This window comes from Strigops habroptila, chromosome 10, assembly GCF_004027225.2.
Source record: "Strigops habroptila isolate Jane chromosome 10, bStrHab1.2.pri, whole genome shotgun sequence".
NCBI classification, from domain to species: domain Eukaryota; kingdom Metazoa; phylum Chordata; class Aves; order Psittaciformes; family Psittacidae; genus Strigops; species Strigops habroptila.
This window is the reverse complement of record NC_046359.1, coordinates 2,963,009-2,983,173: the sequence shown is the minus strand read 5'-3', so window position 1 is coordinate 2,983,173 and position 20,165 is coordinate 2,963,009. Positions and strand designations below refer to the sequence as shown.

Here is a 20,165-nt window from a genome sequence, read left to right as displayed (position 1 = left end):
TAACCCCAACTGGGTAACAGGAGTGATCTGTGCCTCCTGTATTAGTGGAATTGGCTTGTATCTCCATAAAGATTAACGTGAATGGTAATCCTTTCTTCGAAAGGCTCAGTATGGTTAGTCCTGTTGGTGTTAGCCATCCTCATTCAGTATGTTTCTGATCAAGAAATTATGCAAAATAAATGCTAAACAGTAATTTTGCAGCTTGGAGTTTTGTGAAGCTGTACTACTGATTTATTTCCAAAGGAGGTATTGTAGGGGTATGTCTTTGTTGCTTTCTCAGTGGAGGTTTCCACCGAGCAAAACTCAATTTTAAAAGGCTATGAAAGACTAACATTAGGCCTAAATTGAACAATATTCCAGTAGAGCACATACTTAATGAAAGTAGCTATATGGGTGTAAAATCAGTTGTCAGCAAGACTGTATTCTCACTTTTAATCTTTTCTCCATAATGCTTTCATTTTCAAAGTGTATGCAATACTTCATTTTAAAAGATCTACTAGTATTATCTGCTTTATTTGAACAAGACTGTATGGCAAAATATTTCAGTTGTTATTATTCTCGTGTATGCTAGGGAAACTGGGCTAGAATAAATTATTATTATGTGAGTGCATAAATGATTTGGAAACCATACACAGAAAGTAGTTCTCAATGATACACCATTAAGTGCAGTTCTGCAAGTTTTTTCCCTTGTTCTGGTACTATTCAGTATTCTTACTGACAGCTTGGATGAAAGGTTAGGAATTACGCTTAATAAATTCATAGAGCAGAACAAGCATGTTGGAAGCAAGGCAATTGAAAATGACCTTGATAAAGTAGTGGAGTAGCCTAGAAAATGTCAGGTTTCCAGCAGTTAAATTAAAGCAAATGGAGAATTGTACATATAGCTCAATGTAATCAACTGCACGTGAATGCAGGTGGGAAACAACTGCCCAAGCAGCCATTCTGCAGAAAATGCATCTGTCATAATGATCCCAAGCTTAACATGTACCAGCAATGTCATGCTACTGCAAACAAGGCCAATGCTGTTGTGGGTTAGAAAGGGGAGTAATAAGGCATAAAATGTAATTATTTTGCTCTACTCGGCACTGATAAGGCCTTAGTGGAAGAGCTTTACCCACTTGCGGAAACTGCAGCTCATGTAGGATCCAGCAAGAGAGCAAACTGGGCTCAAAGATCTAAAACACATGGGCCTTCAGGGAAAGGTTGAAGGGTTGTTTAGTCTAGACATGAGAGGAGGAAAGGAAGACATGGTAGCAGCTTTCGTATAACAATGGGTGACTCTAAAGAGGAAGCATGCCATGTATGCTGTCTGTACAGAAAAGCAGTAATAGGCTTAGATCTCAACAAGGGTGATTTAGTTTAAGCATCAAGGAAAATTGTAACTGGCAAGGAAACGTGGAGCTCTGGAAGAGGTGGTGTAGAGGAAATTCATGGAATCTTCAGCCTTGCAGATGTTTTTCAGGTTAGACAAACATCAGCAGGCATGGCATAGATCAGGGATGGGCAAAGCGATCTCTCAAATTACCTGCTAGCTCTATTCCTTTAATGCTTCCTATCTATGTGATAAAGATAATAGTACATGCAAAAAGTACTTTGGATATCTCCACAAAATTTCAGAGTCTAGAACAAAACCCTCACTATTAATTCTGGAATTTATTGCATGGTGTCTGTATTTACATTAGATTGAAGCAATTGTACTTCTTCTAATTTTGCCCATGTTAGTATTGATTGAAAATTATTATGGTCTGATGGTTTTGTGAATGGTCTTTGTGAAATATATAGGTGAACATAGTCAGATACCTGTGGTAGGACACAAAGCACTGCTAGCCATGAGAGAGTTTGGTCTTTAGTCTATTTATAGTCCATGGAAAAAAAGATTGACACCTTTTGGAGATTACCTAAGGAGTGAGTGAATCACCCTCCAAAGATACCTCTGCCTCTTCTTCTACCTGTTCTGCAGAAAATGTATATTGGAGGTGTATTCTCGGTCTTTCCTTTTTTCTTTAGTCTGTGATACTGAAAAAGAAAGTGTTTGGTTTTCTGAGAACCAAAGTGCTTGGACTTTCACTGTCTATCTGGAAAAATTATAACTGGCAGGAAATCAGAGTATATTTCCCTGTGTTCAGCGAAGCCTATTCAGTGAGTCATATATGAAGGATTTATAGCTGTTAGGATTAATTAATAGTTGCTACCAATACATAATGGACATAGCCAATGTGTGTCAAGGAGACACCAAACTTGTATAAACCGCTTATTATTCTGTTGGATTCTTACTTGTTAATTGATTATTAATCCTTTAAATTGCTTACGCTGTATCATGTGTACAGTGTGCGTGACAGTACAGAAATTTTAGCTGGAAAATCTGCTATACAGAATTATGCTTTCCAGAGATAATATTTTAATTAAGATTTTAAAGTACTAAGCTACTGGGCACTGAAAGGGAAAATTAATAATATTTTAAAATAATAGTATGTTTAATCCTGGATAATATTTTAGGAACCATGCAGCATAAGACACCTTTCTCCCTCATAAGCATCCCGTGGCTAACAGGGAGACTGTAAACTTCATCCCAAATCTGTTATTTATGAAACATTTGCTATTGCCTGGTAAAAAAAGAAAGAAGGAAAAAGAAGAAAGTCTCATCTCATTTCTAGGGCTTTTTAAAAATTGGAATTGCGCTCCAGCAACCAGTGATGACTAGTTATTGTTCCTTTTGTCAACAGGCAAGATGAAGGAGGTTCTGGCAGCTTACCAGGTCCCGGGCTCTGCAGAGTTAAGTGAGAAGTGCGCCCATGTTCTAGCACGCATCACATCGCATCTTGGGTCTGAAGTGCCAGAAGGATCCCAGCGCTGCAGACTGAGACGGCTCTGAGCACCTCAGTACCCCGTTTCTGACAGAACCCAGGGATGGCAAACGTACATACCAGTATTACCTGTCTGGGGCAGGTTTAATTTTATAAATTAAAACCATAAACTCTATGAGTTTCTAGACCATATTTCTGCTGTTGAGGATGATCTGCTCAGATGAACAGTTATGCATCCATCGGAGAGACAGGTTCTTCTGCTGGACCAGAAGATGACAGTGGACTCTATCTTGTAACTAATACCATTTGTAGCATCTCCTAGTGCAAATAATTGAAGAACAGGTTGCAAGAAAATCCTGTAGGGAATAAGACATGCTTTGTTTTAATCTACAAATTTTAAACAATGTTTTGTTTTTTTAAAGATAACCACTTTTACATAACACTAAGTGTGCGGTCTATGTGCGGCTCTTCACTGTGGCTATCTGTATTCCAGAGATGATGAATTCCTTGGGAGACACCTGAACCTTTTCAGATTTGTGATGAATCCTTAAATTATGAGAGTACTATGAAAAACTAGGTGGGAAAAGTTCCAGGGCTTTTATTTGACTAGATGTTTGCAATTACTTCCTGATGGTGTCCTGAAAGGAGGAGGAGAGGAAGTAGAAATGAAATACAAAAAAATTACCTTGCATTTCTTTTTTGGCATATGCATCTATCCGAATGTGTGTTTGATCTAGTAGCCAAGGGGAAAGAAACAGCTCATTTAGCTGAGCCCTCACATGAAAGGTCTGCGTTTTCGGGCAGTATTTGCTAATTTTGTCTCTTGAATAGCTATAGGAAAGAAAGAATATGTATATGCCCCACCGTATGTGAAAAGGACATACTTGCCATTCCTTTATTTATTTTTGCCCTTTTAAAAATTAAAGTGCCAGTTATTTGGAATGCTGTAGTCTGTGGTCTCTTTACATTTGTTTAGTGAGATCCTTTCAGCCAGATCATTCCCATTACGGTGTAACTGCATGGTGACCACAGCTTTGGGCCTGTATAATAAAGATCTAAATTCAAAATTTTGTTTCTCATCATTTTCTCTATTTTTATGTTGTATCTGCAAGCCTTTGATTGGAATCCCACTTATTGCTGATCACTGTTTAGAAGAAGATTCGGCAAAAAATGTTAGAGGAAGATATTTGTACCTTTGGATGTTGTTCTCCTTTGTATCATTATTTACAACAGGTTAACAGGCAGATGGATAGAAAATGTTAGCAAATCAGGAGTGATGCTTAAATTCAATTTGCACATGATGCTCCAGGGCAATGAGGAGATCAGGCTCTTCACATCCTGGATTTAAGGCCATACTAAAGTGGTTGACATCTGGTCTCTATTAATTAGTAATCCTGGAAAGGTATGGGAGGAAAAAGCTGCAGAAAAGCTGAGTCTAAGCTGGCTTTGATTTGCTGTGTGTGTCATACGTTGTGCTGAATATACGTACATCACAATTTAAAACCCAATTAGACTCTTTTTCCTTCCTCCTCCTTATTTGCTTCTTCAAAGACAAAAATTTAAACTGTAAAAAATGTCCTTCATGTGGCAATTAAGTTTGTGTGAGCAAAGACTGCGTTTCAAAAAGAAATGTGGTCCTGACAAGGCTGCCCTAGCCATGCTGCATTATAGGCAGGGTTTTCAGGCATAGCGCTGATGCTATGATTAGCTTATAGCAAGCAGAGCGTTCCTAACCTTTGGAACCTCTTAAACCAGCATCCCTGTTATCCTGCATCTTATGGCAGAGTGCTGACCATCCATAAGTATGTGAAGTCCACACCTGTGTGTTTCAGCATGAATGGGGGCAGACAAGGGCATCTCAGCGCAGTTTCCTGATCAATCTGAACTATTTAAGGCTGTGCTCCTGCTCACAAGGGACAGTCCTGTCTTCCCCTTCTGCTCCACTCACCCCTTCCCACTGCTTCCCTCGAAGAGCCGCACGCCTGGGAGGCTTCCTGGTCTGTCTGAAACATCCCCATGTAAGAGTTAGCTCTTGTGCTGGCTCTGACAGGGAAAGGCTTGGAACAACCACCTGTTTATCGGCAGTTACTGATGGAAGAACCTCTTCAAGTCTCCCTAACTGTCAATTAACTAATCTTATTACCTAAACTTTCTATTTAAGCACATTGCTTTCGTATGGCTAAGAAGTATTCCTTGATTCAGTAACACTGCAAATTAAATAAAGCACTGGAAATTAATGAAATCCATAGATTTAATAACACCTTTAAAATTACCTGTGCAGTGGCAGTATTTGAGGAACCAGAAAAATACACTGACGTGAAAGGAATACATCCTTGCCATTCAAATTACTCTGAAAACCAAAACTTTTGCAGAAAAACAGAAGTGAAAGTTGTGTGCTGTAGCGGTACCAGGGCAGGATAAGCCTCTTGTGCTAGCAGACCTTTAGCTATTGATGAGGTGTATGCTCAGAATGGGGCCAGCTAGACCCACCAGAACTGTAGATGCCTGAGCTTGACCATGGCACCATTTGAATTTGAATGTCAAAATGACTTGCCCCAAGAGCAGGGACTGTTTTGGAGAAACAGCTTTTTGTCTGTACCATCCAGGGGGCTGCTGGAAGCTTGGCTGTCCTGTTGGGTGAACTTTTCTGACAAGACGTGTGACTGCTGCCCATCTCTTCAAGGAGCGATTAAAAAACAAAACACAGCAAAAATAGGCAAACCTCCCGGCACTCCAGTCAGGGCAGAGGTTGGAGCTTTTTGTTCTTGGGCTGAATCCCCCTTTGAGAAGCCTCCCAGTGCTTCCCCTTGGCATCTGGACAAGCCCTTCTTTGTGAAGGGACATGAATATGGAGAGACCTGCAGTGCATCCGTCTCTTCAGTCAGCTTCAAAGGAAAGTTTCAAAAGTCATTCTTTTCTGGCAACTTTAAACATCCGAATTGGGGCAGTGCTGGCTTTACAAACAGTATTAGTTGACTTTGATGACTTGGAGCAATTCAATATTTGCACAATTAGAACAAATACTTGGACTATACGTGGACTACATAGCTTAGTAGGCAAGAGTGTTGCTTTTGCTGAGTGAATGTAATGTGAACATGTAGTTTACATTAAAATAAGATGGTCTTAAATCGATTCCTTAGCAGACAATAATCCATTCCAGAATAAGAACATCTGTTCAGGAACCAGAGCTGAAATAAATAGTAGTTTAGAGACAGGTCTTTTGTCCAGCATTGTTTGGGTATTAGACATCTTAAGAAACAGTTGACTCTCCAGGTCACAGCTGGGGTTTTGGTGACAAAGTCTAAGCATGTCTCTGCTACAGCTGACCACAAATCTTACCTGTGACTGCAGTTCTGTTTCGACTGCCAGTCCGCATCACTGCGATAGCATGGGCTTTTATAAATATCAGCTTGCTTTAGGTTACTTACAGTAACATTGCCTTAGTTTTGAACTGTGTGTGTGTACATGCTGCTGTTAATCCATCATATCCACGCAAGGGAAGCCCCAAGTGGCTATCAAGTTGTCATTTATCTCAAAAAAGCCCAAGCCTTTTTTAGAAACTATGGCCATATTTCATAAGCAATTATTTGTCTTATTTTTTAAATTCTCTGCTGCAACCTGCATCTAGAAATCTCTGAATACTTGCCAAATACTAAATAAGATAGTCTCACAGAAGTTTCCAGGCAGCATACATTTTATTCTAATGTATAAGTAGATAAGCCAAGTCACTGGAGAGCTAAGTAACCACACTGATATTTCAGAAGAAGCTGCTGCACGGCAAGCAACAATAAACAAAACTAATGATAAATATGTAAGGAAATCAACAGTTATCGGCATGATTTTTCTCATGTCCTGTTGTGCTTGCCTTCTACGCAAGGAGAGCTCCTCTGTTAGCAGCTTTACTTCACCTCAGCTCTTTACCTGTCCTCTCTCCATCTTGCAAGAAACAATTCTGTTGTATTACTCCATCTGATAACCTTAACTGCCTCGTACAATCGCTGTGAAAGGTCATCTTTGTACTTTGTGTTGGTTCACTTCTTGGCCAGTTTCAAGGTTGTCTTCTTCTCTGGCTTGGCTGGAACTTTTCCCTCCTAAGCATAAATGATGCTCTTGAGGTAATGTCTGTTTTGAAGTTAGTCTTTGCTGATGAAGTTGGAGGGAGAGAGCATGTTCTTGGCTATGTTATAAAGAAGGACAGTGTCTGTGGTGTGCACAAGGCCCTCCATAGGTGGTGTTGTGCAGCCACCCTGGGTTTCGGATATGAGGTGCAGTGTTAATGAAATACTAACAGTCATGGCTTTATTTCCCAGATGTTGTCACTGTTTTCTTAAACCCCAGGGCAAAGCTGGAAGTTGAAGTGATGGGCAGAATTAACAGCGCTCATAAAGGCAGATAGCAAACCTGACTGGGAAAACCCTGTCCTTACAAAGAATTTCCTATGCAATTACTTAGGTTAAAAGAGGCAAGGTAGCCAGGCATGCTCTCACAAACAAATTTAAATCATGAACTGGTGAAGTCAGAAGATTGCAAAGTAGCACTGAAAATGGAGAATGTGCTGTTCACAGCAGTTCTTCTTTTCACCAAGGCCAGCACAGATCTCTAAAAAGACTTTCTACCTTTTTTGTTACTACTGATAAGAATAAGCAGAAAACATTTTGATCAACTTTAAAAGAAAAACAAGTGTAAAAAAAGTATTGGCGATATGCCGACATTCTTAAAACAATAAATAAACATTCCCAAGGAGTATGATGGATTCACTGTCAGTGGGAATACTTAAGTCAAGCTTCATAACCATTCAAAGGGTGGAGATGTCCTGGTGCAGGCAGAAGCGTTGTGCTTGACATGGGGACTATTGCTGACATGTGCTCTGTGGAGGGTCATGAAGACCTCAGACCTGGTGATCTGAATGACCCCAAGGTCCTTGTTATCTAATCCCAGCCACCTTTCACAGCTACCACCCTCACTTTACTCCACCATTCACTTTGTACGTACACACTAGGGAGTTCATGCTCTGTTTCCATAGGAAGCTGGAAGTGCAGAGCTCTAAACATCAGTGGAAGTTAGAAAAACAGGGATTTCAGTTGTACCTGTGGTAGTCAGCCAAACAATAATATTTTCCTTAAAATCCCAACTATGTAAGTTCAGAGTGAATAGAGTCCCTGACTTCTTATTTAGGCACAAAGCTCCCTATTAAATCCCATCAAACTGTAAAAATTAGAAATGAAATATTCAAAAACTGTGTTACTTATCGCCTTCAGTAAAATTCTGGAAGCCAGCCAAAACCAGGAAAGTGTTTACCTGCTTGTGAACAAGGGGTTTGGTTCTGAAAACCAGCCAAAAATATACGTGAGATCCAGGTCAGGTTCTTATCACGAAAGTGCTATAAAACATTTCTGTTAGTCTTGCTTTTGCTGTGATGCTGAAGCGTCCTGCACAGTACAGATTTGGATGGTTTCAGGAATTCTCCTCCCAATAGCCTTGTTTATAGCAGATTTACGAGGTGGATTTCTAACCAATGACCTTCACAAAGCCCAGACTAGGATTTGCTCTTTGGTTTATTTTGGTTTTGTTATTATTGTTTGTAAAGAGAAGAACCACAATATAAAAGTCAGAAGGTAAAAGTGCGTCCAGGTAAGCTAAGGCAGAGAACTTCATGGTTTCCAGCTGGGAGACCACGTCTGATGCCACATGTACCCCCCACTCCCCAGCAGTGGGTATATTAAGCAACTGATTAGTGATGTTCTCTGATGAAAGCCCTGCCCTGCCCAAAATCCTGCTGGTGCAACATGGCCAATGTGATGTGCTAGGCACCCTGGCTTTCTTTAGCTTGGGTAAAAACTGAAGTACTTGCAGACCTGAAGTAGTAGGCTTTCAGAAGGATTCAAGTTGGAGGTTGGCAAAGATGGGGTCTGTTATTTGTATTTGCTGAAAGATCTCCTTTGCACAGCAGGAGAAGCAGGAACAGCCTCTAGGGTAAATAAAAGCACCCCCACAGAGTTTGAACAATTATTGTCACCTGTATCTGGAAGACATCAAAGGAAATAAAACATCTTTTTCTTTTTTAATTTTTATTTTTTAGAGTGTGTCTTCTGTACGTGAGCCAGTGCTTCTTCCACGGGCGTTCTCACAGCTTCTCTGTATTTATCACAGTGACAGTAAGAGAAAGACTTGTTAGCATAGCTTTGAAATTGTCAAAATTTCTTCACTCCGTATTGCACTTCACACAACCGACTTCAAGTTCTGTTACAATGAGAAGAGCGTGGAATTTACTTAGCTGTTAATGTTATCTCTGAAGAGAAAGATATTCACTCCTATTCCAGCTCCACTTCTCAGGCAGTTTTACAATCAGCCTCTGCAGGGACTACCGGAGCAGTGATTCATTGTTAAGGACAGTCCATCCCATCCCATCTCCAGGCCAGAACATTAGATTTCCCAAAAGTCAGAGTTTATAAAATACAGCCAGTGACAAGGTTCCATTTTTTGTGCTGTCATTGATCTTTTCTGTGCTTGTTTTTGAGATTTTCCAACCCAGAGATAGTGGGGTTTTTTGGTTTTCTTTTTTTTTTTTCCTCTCTTTATTCATAGGCATAAATTCGGGAGCTTCAGGAGCACTATGCAACATATATTAGGAGATGAATCAAAGGAGTCTTGAAAAGCTTCATGTGCCATGGCAGAGGCAATCAATAACAGAACCTATACATAGCAAATTAGTTCTGTAATGAATTTCCAGGTCCTGGGCCTTTCTTGTATGTAATGACTTTGTTGTCTCTTCCCATCATAGTACAGAGCATGTGCCTACACTGGTTTATAGGATATATTTACAATTACAGGCTGAATTCCTGTAATTCAATTGCCTCTTGAAGTCCATGGCAAAACTTCCACAAGCTTCTGTGGGACCAAGGCTTTGTTCGGGATGGTAAATACTTACCAGTGAGCAGCAGAGACACAAACTGCTATGCAGAAAATCACAGTTCTTTGCCATGTACTGAAGCTCTCGTCTACATCATGATGATATCCCATGTAACTGAACTTGCTGTGAGCCGGTGTAGACATAGAAATTCAAGGGCGAAAAGAATGTCCTTTAATGATGAATGCATCCATGTCATGTGAGTCTGTTCAGTAGCATAGCAGGTTCTTTCCCCACGTAAGTCAATAAGAATCAACTAGTCTTAAATATTCAAGGCTAGAAACAAGATAACAGAAAAGAAACAAGAAGCAAGCATAGAAGTACAGAACGGCACAATGCATTTTTCTTAAATAATAGTTTTATTTCTACTCCTTCAAAAACCCCAAAGGAAAATTCAGTTACCGTAAGTTCCCAGTGGTTCCAGGGGCACGCTAGGCTTCGAGGCCAAACAAGAGCTCTCTTGTCCCTAAAATTCCTGGTCTCTAGTCAAGAACAATAAAAAAATAATAGAAACACCTGAAGAGCAGTTGAAAGATGAAGTCTTTTCAGCAGCAGTAGCACTTCAAATGATAAATGCTGTCATTCAGGTCTGGAAAAGCAACTTCACTTCAAAGTCAGTGACATGTTTACCTGGCTTGGTCCCCTGTGGGTCCTTCCTCCCATCCTTGCTGTGTTTCTATTTGTGCACAGGAAGGGTAAACCCATGCTCTGAGTCATGGTCATGCAATGAGGTTGAAGTCCATGACCAGTTTTGCTTCGTTAGAACTTTAATGAGTGTCGCTGATCCTGGAAATGTTGGTCAGTGCTTTGTGGCAAAGCTGTGTGCATCCTTTCAGGGCAGTTTGCAGCAGCAGAGCCAGCGTGTGCTGCTGCCTTTGATCTGGTGTTCCACACTCCTAGCAAATCAGCCGGCACAGTCCAGGGTAAATCCAGGAGGAACATCTGAGGTCAGAGCTCCAGCAGCACAGCAAAGCGTTCTGGTGGAGACAGCTACTGACCTGCTGCAGCTGGGAAGTGCGGGTCATGTAACTTTCAAAAGCAGATGAATAGGGCCTTGTAATAAAGCTTAACTTCAGTCTTAGGCTTTTCAGATTATAAATACAGATTATTTGGCATTCCCTTTGCTACCACATGTCCAGTTACATATAATTCCAGTCAGCTTATGCTTTTCATCTGTCTTCTTAAAAAGCCCAGGTTGTTAGGACCCATTTCATATTTATTTCATCTTTTTAAGTATCACACATGCTTCGAGCATGCTTTTCCATGGCAGTTTTATGTTCTTACAGGTGAGGACTGTCACTTAGACGGGTTTAAGAGTAGCACTTGGCCATGTTTCATGCTTTGTATCAGCAAGGCCTTCCCAGGGCAGCTTGTGTCCCCTGGTCAGGGCAAGGTGGTGGAGGGTGTCTTCCTTTCCCCACTGCAGCACTTGCCAACCTTTCTGCTGCGGCCCATGGCCAGGACGGCAGGTCCCCCATGGTGGGCACAGGGGCAGGAGACATGTCTTGATGATCTTGCCAGGAGTTAAAGGGCTGAGGCAGAACCCAAGAGCTGGGTTGTTGCCACTGCAGACTCCAGACAGGAGAGATCTTTGGCAGCATTCCTGGGGTTCCACGTGAAGGCAAAGGGAGCCAATTACTAGCTAAATGAAATTATATATTCACTTGAAGTTTAGACAAGACAGAGTAACTGATTACATTCCTTGGGAGACTTGAATAAAAACACTTTTCAAAAGAGCTCTTACTCAAAAGCAAGTACTGTTTGCCCAACTACATTTTCCTTCTGTCCAATGTAAATCTAGCACATTTTTTATCCCTTTCACTACTAAATCTTTTCATCTTTTCAGAATCAAAGTGACTTCAGGCCTCTTTTGCTTTCCCTTTACTTTTTCCTGGCTCACTTTCCCTTACATGCAGAGTTGCCCAGCGTGTCCAGCGCCACTTACAAGCTGGTCGTCTCCCCAAATCACTAGCAGGGCTCCTGCGCTCCCCCCGGCCCCTGCAGCGGGTGGCAGGAGCTGGACAAAGATCCCGGCATTAGGCGGCAGCTTTTCCCTGTAGTCACCACGGGAGGGAGCCCTTGGCATTCCCGGGACCGGGACCGGGACCGCTCCGCGCAGGGTAACCGGGGGATGCGCCGGTTGTGGGCTGAAGCGGTTGTTTCTGCCCATCCTCGCAAAGCTGCGCTTTCCCACTCGAAACTATTTCAAATAAAAGCGAAAAATACAATCTGTGGGGTCAGGGATTTATAGCCAGTTGTGCCCTTCAGAGGTCTGGGTGCACACAGGCAGGTTACTGCTTTCATGCTCCAGTCCACTCACCCCCTTCCCCTATTATTTGAGGAAGTCTTTCACGCAGCAACAGGGAAGAAAAAATATTGAAGAAATTAACAGAGAAATGTCATTTTGGGTCTGGCCCTATATTTTTACAGCCCATTCCGTCATTGCTTCCATGGGAAATGACATATCCTCCTGCAAGGCCCATTATCAGTTTTATAGCAGAAATGTTCTACATTCCTCAGCAGTCAGCTGCACTGGAGCCCATCTGCAGGCTGCCCAGTGGAAAGCAAACACCCGCACATGCCTCTGCACACTGAAGCTGCGTCTGGGGATTAGCAACTAATTAAGAGATTAACTTTTATGCCTGGGCACTGGAGCATTCATAGCACTTGCTACTTGACCCAGCCTGTGTGCCTGGCCGTGAAGGAACGGCTCAGTGCAGAGGCCAAGCCAAAAAGCAGGTAAACTAGCCCGCAGCTTTCCATAGCCATACCTGGGCACCCTGTCAGCACCTGGTTTCAAGTTCTGTCTCTACTTCCACACTCAAACCCAGTGTGGGAGCTTGCTGGTGTGAACAGAGCAATGAAAGTGCCTTCTAGCAGGACAGCTTCACCCAAGCAGAGCTGTGCATGGACACGGCTGCTACCAGTTCTGTTACCTCTGAGCAGCATGGTCAGAACTGACTTGGCGTTGTGCTGTGCAGATGTAGCTTGACAGAAGATCCTATTTTGATTAGACCTCCATATGGCAAAAAAATGGAATGTAGCTGCCCAATAAAGAGTTGAAATGACCTTTGGGGCAATTTGTGAAGGAAGAAAGACTGAGAAGGGATGTGAAGCAAAATCCCTCACCCATCAACTCTCTAAGATGCCACAAAATTATGCAGTGGTTGCAGAGCACACAAACACTTACGAAGCATCTGAGAACGAGCAAAGATGTTCCCTGAAGAGGGGGCTATGGATGTGTGTAGAGAACTTTTATTGTCTCCTTGCTGTCTGTGTGAAAATTCGGAGGTGGGGAACTGGGAGGGGAGTTACTGCACACAGCTGGGCGCACTGGGAAAAGGAAAAATGACTTGCCCAAAAGAGAAACCACATCTGGTCTTCACACAGCCTGAGGACCTTCATGCTTGGAGAAGTCAGTGTGAATATTCCAACCAGTCAGGCTGTAATGTGAGCAGTGAAGGAAAGTGCTGCAGTCAGGCAGAGGCTGAGGAATGTAGGTCCCTGGCATACTGGTTAGCAACTGTCTGCGTTTTCAGGCAAGATTCAATCGAAAGATGGATTGAAGTAACAGACTGCTCAATTTGATTGTAGCAGGAGATGAGAGAGACACAGAAAAGCAGACAAGGAGATCTCTTATAGCTCAGCCAGGACAAAAGGAAATACTGAGATCTCCTCCACTAACTGGGGTGTTTATTGTCCCAGATAGAAAGCTTCTACCTTTGGCATTAAACCTGAAAGACCCAGAAACATCAAGCTGCTGAAGCCAAAGCAGCTAAGTCTAGGTTAAGCAGCTGGCAGAAATGCCTCGTTGGAGCAGAGGTGGCAGCCAGGCTAGTAATACTCATTTGCTTGGACAGATGTGTCTTTTCTTCCATTTAACCAGTGGCTCTGTATGCTCCCTTTATGTTCCTCAGCAGCTGTAACACTCACTTTCCATGTTAGGCAGCCAGGGACAGGCCGAGGAGCAAGAAATACAGTGGTCTACTTTGAGCTTTAGCAAGGCCAAGCCCTCGCCCTGTCTCGTGTTCCTTCCTCTCTGCCCTCTTCAACACACTTCTTCTGTTTCCAGCCTATTGTACCTTTACCTGGTTCACATCTGCTTTTGCAGTCCCACTGCTCGTCTGAAGCTGGTGGCCCCAGCACAGATGTGCTTTACCAAGCCCCATGTGGCCTTTCTCAGAGTGTTGCCAGAAGGTGCCCGTAGCCGCGTTCCAGGCAGAAGGAAAGGGTTACATGCGTCATTAACAGGCCCTGTTTACAGAGAAAAAAACAAGACTCCTCAAAGAACGTGACGTATGCACACAGGGAGGCCAGTTGCCTTTTTTAAAACACAGTGACACACTTGAAGGCTGCCAGATTCTGCAGCCCTTACACAGTATGCGGATGGTGAAGTTTTTCATGCTATTCAACATTTGCCTGGGTCTGATTTTAATTAAAAACAGTTTGAGAAGCTGTGGGAAAAAATAGAAGAAGAAACAAGAATTAGGAATTACAAAAGTCAAACACAAACCCTCTGATAATTGTTGCTGTTTGGAGTTACAACATATGCAGAAGACGGCAGAACCTCTGCCAGTGAATCACCGTGGAATGCGTCGATTTGTTTAACTCCTCAGGAGTCGTGACATGACTCATTTCCAACCTGGAGACCAAAGGGAGGTTTTGAAGGGAAAATGTTGGATAAAGCAGGCTCCTTGCAAAAGTATGAGGACAGTTTTAATTCTAGCCTTTAAGATCCAATTCATTAATGCTCTGCAATGTGATTGCAAAACATGGCCATCCCCATTTGGTAATGTCAGGTGCTTTCGTTCAGTGGTGCAAATTGGTTACATGTGGGCTGGACAATGCTGAGCTAGACTTTATTTCTGTCACTGTCAATTGCTTTCTAATATTTTGACATGTCTTTCCATACAGTTTTGAAAACCCAGTTTTGAAATCAGTGTGACTGATTTGCAGACAGGTTCCTATAAATCCGTTAGGTGCTATAAAAGATACTGCTCAAAAGAAGCCATCCTTTTTCCGTGAAGATTTGTCAGCCGTTGAATCTGATTCACATGGGAAAAGAAATTTTGACCGTATGAGTCACTTCAGCCTTTGGAGACTTAACAAAATGCACGGTGTGATTTGATGCATGACTAATGCGTTTGTGTATTCAAGAGTCTGTGGATGCTAATGGAAGTTAGAGTCATATCTAGAAACGAAGACACTTCAGAGTGTACCGGCTCGTTAACTTTCATCTATACATAATCAGCTGCAGTTTTATAGGTCTAAAAAATTCCTTAATGCTCTGTATGTTTTAGGAGTGCATTTTAAAAATCGCCTACATTAAGTCTTTGTTTAAACATCCCACTTATCTAGCATTAACCATCTCATTGTATTTCACTTCAGTTCATTCGCAAAGCCTGCGCCCTATCTAATGAATACAGATTTTGTTGCTTGCTGGGAGCTTCCCTTCTCCAACCTGTCACTCCCAAATATGTTCAAGAGAAATTTCAACCTCCTTTTGTTATTAGCATTTGCAAAGTGACCTTTATTCTCTCTGGATACCTTCATTATTCACAGGTAGTTACTAAGTAACCTGTACAATTGCTGCAGGCAATGCATCTCTTATTAAGAGCTGCGCTCTCTGGCTATTCACTGTTGGTGTTGTGGGACTGAGGGCCTGAACCCTCTGGTGTTGGCTCTACCCTCCATTTGAAAAGGGTGCTGGTGAACCACACTTCTTGAAACTTTTTAATTAACAGGGATTTTCTAATGACAAACTGGGCTTGCAATAGCAAGACAAATAGAAAAAGTCTCCTTCTATTCATCATTCTCTCTAACAAGCAGCTTGCAAGAAATAAGTGAAATATATTTCTTGATTAAAGGTTTTTTTATTATTTTCCCCCAATTAGCAAATTATCTCTATTCCTACTGGTTTTGCTTTCTAATGGATGAAAAGTTAAAAAAAATTCTTTAGAAAAAGAGGTGAACATTTTTTTTTTTAATTTCAGATAAAACTGTAACTGAAGCTTTTAATCATTTGAACAAAATCATTAGTTGCATTTTTAATTAATGCAACCATGAAAAGAATTTCAATCCACCCTAACTGTGGATTTCCACGGCGAGAATTCATACTAAGAACTGCTCAAATTAAACTTAGTGAAACTTTGTGAATATTTTCATTTACAACTGGTAGCAGTCTGAAACACATTGCTGTTGAATTTTCTCATTCTTTGAATATTTATCACTACTATTTAAGACTTATTTTATACACATATATTTTCCAGCTTCCTGATGTATATCCCCCTGACTTATATACTTTCCTTTCCCACTTTTGGCTATGTTTTGCGCAGGTACTATCATGATGTTTGAACCCCCATCACATTGCTTTGGCACGGCACTGTAAAGAGGTATGTGGGCAGAATGGACCAGAAATGAATTTTGGGCTCTGGGTCCAAGTCCGTCCCAGTTGACTCAGGTAACATTATCTTTGTCCCATCCTTCTGCTGTTAGTACTGAGCAGAGATGTCACAGCATGAAGGAGCCAGGAAACCCAAAAATACCTTCTGTCCCTCTCTCAGGTCAAATATAGTGGCATCCCAGTCCTGTGCTGAATTTAAAGCAGTTCCAGTAGTGATGCCAGGCAGTGACTTCAGTACCTAATTCTGCAGAACTGACGTAACAGAAACAGAAACTTTCAACCAGTCTGCCCCAGGACAGTAGGACCAGAAAGCATTTCCAGTGATCCCACCTCTGGTGTTAGACCTGTAAGAAAGAAATGAGGGCTTTCTGTCAAGTCCATGGCATGCAAAAGTCCCTTCTCAGCCAATGATAACTCATTTAGGTGGTCAGCGTTAACCCATTAGTGGAAGGATTTGCCAACCACTATTATTTGAGCCAGTTAAAAACTTTTGCCTGTTTTATTAAACAAGAACAAAGGCCAAATGCATGTAGCAAAGGAGATACTGATCCCATCCTCTTCTGAAATACGCATGATATGAACACAGACCTCTGCGTCAGCCCACTGCTCTATCTTAGCACTAAACGCTCCTTGGTAACATTGCAAAAAACCTGCTCCTTTCACATTTTATTCGTCATGCTATTGTAATTGTTGCTGCACGGAGTAGCACTAGAACATTGCCCTTCCTTTCCCAGAAACAGTACAGATCTGTACATGGGTGTTGCAACTGCATCTGTCATAAGTTGGCTGCTAGGCAGCGTTACAAATGCCAAGTGCATTGTAGTATTTTTCACCTACAAGGCAGCGCAATTATCAAACGCCAATTTGGGATTATTCTGTTTCCCCACAAGAGGTGACATTCGTGCTGTTCGGCACTCATTGGGATTGCGACATAACCTTGGCTTTTGCCAGCAGGTGCCCGGTACCTTGCAACGCTGCTGACTCCTGCAGCAAGCATGGGAAGGCTGATGGTGGCTGCAGATCCTGCCGGGATCGAGCTCTGTAGCGGCAATGTCAAGCTGCTGAACCTAATTGAAGGGGAAGACATGTTGATTTAGAAACAGTGCAGGCAGTGTTGCATTTTCGAGGAGCTCTTAAGCACTTAGTCCTTCGGGAACCAGCTGTGGAGCTGTGGTCTGGATGCAGGCCCTGGCATACTGCAGACATTGAAGAGGGATAGGTTTACTCCTTGCTAATATCTGTTTACCCCTGGTAAAAAGTTCCAGCAGATTTTTGTTTCGTGTTTATTTCGTTGCAAATGTCTTTTGGGAAAGCAAATTTATTCATGTATCTGTGTTCTGGCTTTGTTTGACATCTTGACTGGCAGTATTCATTTTGCTTAAGCTGCCCTCACCTACTGTACTGTTTGACATAAATAGATAACAACAGACAGAAGCATGTTTTGAGAAAAGAGAGGAGAAATTGTGGTTGTCTCAGTGAGGTGACATGGCAAAGCCTGTCTGAAGTGAAGGGAACCTCTTACTGCTGCGCCGGTTCTGCTGGGAAGATGCAATAGTGTTTGATATCAGGAAGCCTCGTGCAAATTAGAGCTATCAGCCTACAGACTTTGTGGCAACAGGGGTTTCTTTTTTTTCCTGAAGCAGGCTGGTGTCTGGTATCTGCAACCGGTTGCTGTGACAGTACACTGTCCTCTTTCTGATTCAAAAATATACCACATGCCACCCTATGGACTGGGGACAGGAGCTGCTGATGCCCACAGCATATCTCGCTATTGGACTGGACAGTCACTCTAGGTGCTCAGGGGAAGCTTCTGTTTCCATGAACTTTAATTTCTTTTCGGTGGCCAGAAGTGCCAGGTAGCAGGTCAGAGGGAATGTCATTGCAATAGCGCATTTGCAGGATTTCTCTGGGCTGTGCTTCACCTTGGTTGAAAAGAAGGTCAAACTCTTTGTCAAAAGACACAACTGTATTTCACACCGGGCAGCTGAGTAACTATAGCAGAATAACATGTGGTGACCAGAGTTAAAGTCCAGACAGGAGATCATAGTGATGAGCTTTCCATCTTGCAGAAGAAACCTCACTCATCTTCCCTTTCACCACAGGCTGACCAGTTGTCACAACAGCTCCCTGCTTCTCAGACAAAAGTATTTAACAAAATCTTATATCTTTACTGTGTGACTGATATAGAAGCAGGAGTATTTCACTTGCATGTAATCCTAAAGTGTGTCACTATGTGATGCAGAGCCACCCCATTACTCACTTCGTGAACCTTGCAAAATTTTGGATTTTTGGTGTGTGATTCATTCATCATGCCTCTAAGTCTGTTCTAGCACAGGCAGAGGGTGTGTGAGAAGCTGGAAAATGGAAAACCGGAGCTTTTATTGTCAAGGCTTAAAATGCAGAGTCAAAAGGTGCTGCCAATGGTGAAAGACTGTATTTGTGTCTTTATGCCAGTATGCTGATCCATCAGTGCTGGAGCATGCCGGAGAACTGTGTGACAGCCTTCACAAAGCCGTACATCAAATTACGGGCACACACAAGTGCCTTTGGAAAAATGGCTTTTGAAAAACTCGTTTTCCCCGGTGACACATTCGAATTCTGTGAATAGATCACTGTAGATAAAAAGTAGATAAAGAAAATAGGGTGGAGTAGTGTGAAATTGGAAAAAAATACTGTATAGTACATTCAGGGTGATGGTTTATAGTGCATTAGGTAGACAAAAACCTCTCCCTGATCTCTTCCTCTCCCACTCACCATTACAGTACTATGGCATAGTAAGAAGCCATGACAACCCAGTCATTTCTAATTTTTTTTTTCAAAAGAATACAACTGTACTTGTCAGGAAAAACAAGTCAGTTGAGCAGAATTTTGTCAAAAGCAAATGTTATTGTTTGGGGAAAAAGATTTGGCTTTGGGTCAGGCTCTATAATCTTATGGGGAGATAAAAAGCAGTGTTCATTATGAGGAGAGAAAAGGAAATGTTCATTTTTTTATTTTTTCCACCTTCAACCCAAAAGGTGGTGATGAGCACGGAAAACTGTGCATGTCCCAGGGCAGCCAACCCAAGGGCATGTCATTAGCTCCTACTGAGCAGATACAAAGAGCCAAGGCAGAGGAACAGCATACGAGCATCACACCAGTGAAGTCTATGAGAACAGACAATGCCAGAAGGACCTGAGGTCATTCTGGCCGGCTTGGTGTTTACTTGCTTCCAGCTCCTGTTTTAAATGATGCTACTGAGAACATGGATTTGCAGTGTGTTCCAAACCCAAGGGAGACAAGCAGTAAAAAAATTGCATATAGGCAGTGCGACGGGAGAAGTTTGGTGACTTAAGCAGTGAAATTGTGTCACCACAAAACCAAAGCTAGCCTTGCTAGCCTGAATGTGACGGGTTTTCCCAGTGGGCCCTGATACAGGTATCTGAACGTAGCCAGGTATAGTGCTTTGGCAGTACCAGTTTCTATCTATAATGACCTACAAAAACTGTTCCTTGACCATGAGAACCTGGAAAGCAGATAGGTGAGAGTGGACACCCGTTTCTTACAATGTATAAAATGTGCCTGCATAGAGCTTAGAGCCTCTATTTGTTCTCCTGCCGTGAGACTTTGGGAGGTTTGGAGACTCTAGTTTGCATATGTGCTTCTGTGAATCCCAGTGTGGATCTGCTCTTGGTGTAAATACAATGAGTATAGAATTGATCATTATTCTCACATCAAATACTGCATTGGTCTATTTTCTTGCATATCCTATAGCAACAGCCAGGCTATCCCAGTGATCCAGACTGATGGAGGAGCATTAATTTGCACTTCCTGAGGACACAGCCCACCAAACAATAGGAATGTCAGTAACCGAGGAATTTTTATCAGAACAGAACAGAAACAGGTAACAGGTTCAGGTAACTATGGGCTAAAATAGTTACACGACTGGTCTGTTACTGCACTGCATAGACTTTTCCTCGTAATTTAGACGTGTTGAAAACTTGAGTTGTCACGAACAACTAGTCTTCGGACTTTACATGGTAGCATTTGATAAAGACTATGTATCAATGAA

General features: G+C 42.1%; 1 protein-coding gene across 3 annotated transcripts in view; it reads left to right on the top strand.

Annotated features, from left to right (window-relative positions):
* Positions 1–20,165, top strand: part of SCAF8 (SR-related CTD associated factor 8) — a 207,242-nt gene that overhangs the window by 89,491 nt on the left and 97,586 nt on the right. For 2 of the 3 annotated variants that reach the window (XR_003993557.1, XM_030499936.1), the window contains one exon: positions 2,724–3,871. The exons of the other annotated variant lie outside the window; for it this stretch is intronic. The gene's annotated coding sequence lies outside the window, so the exon portion shown is untranslated. Of the gene's footprint in view, positions 1–2,723; positions 3,872–20,165 lie in introns of those variants that run through there. 3 annotated transcript variants of the gene reach the window in all.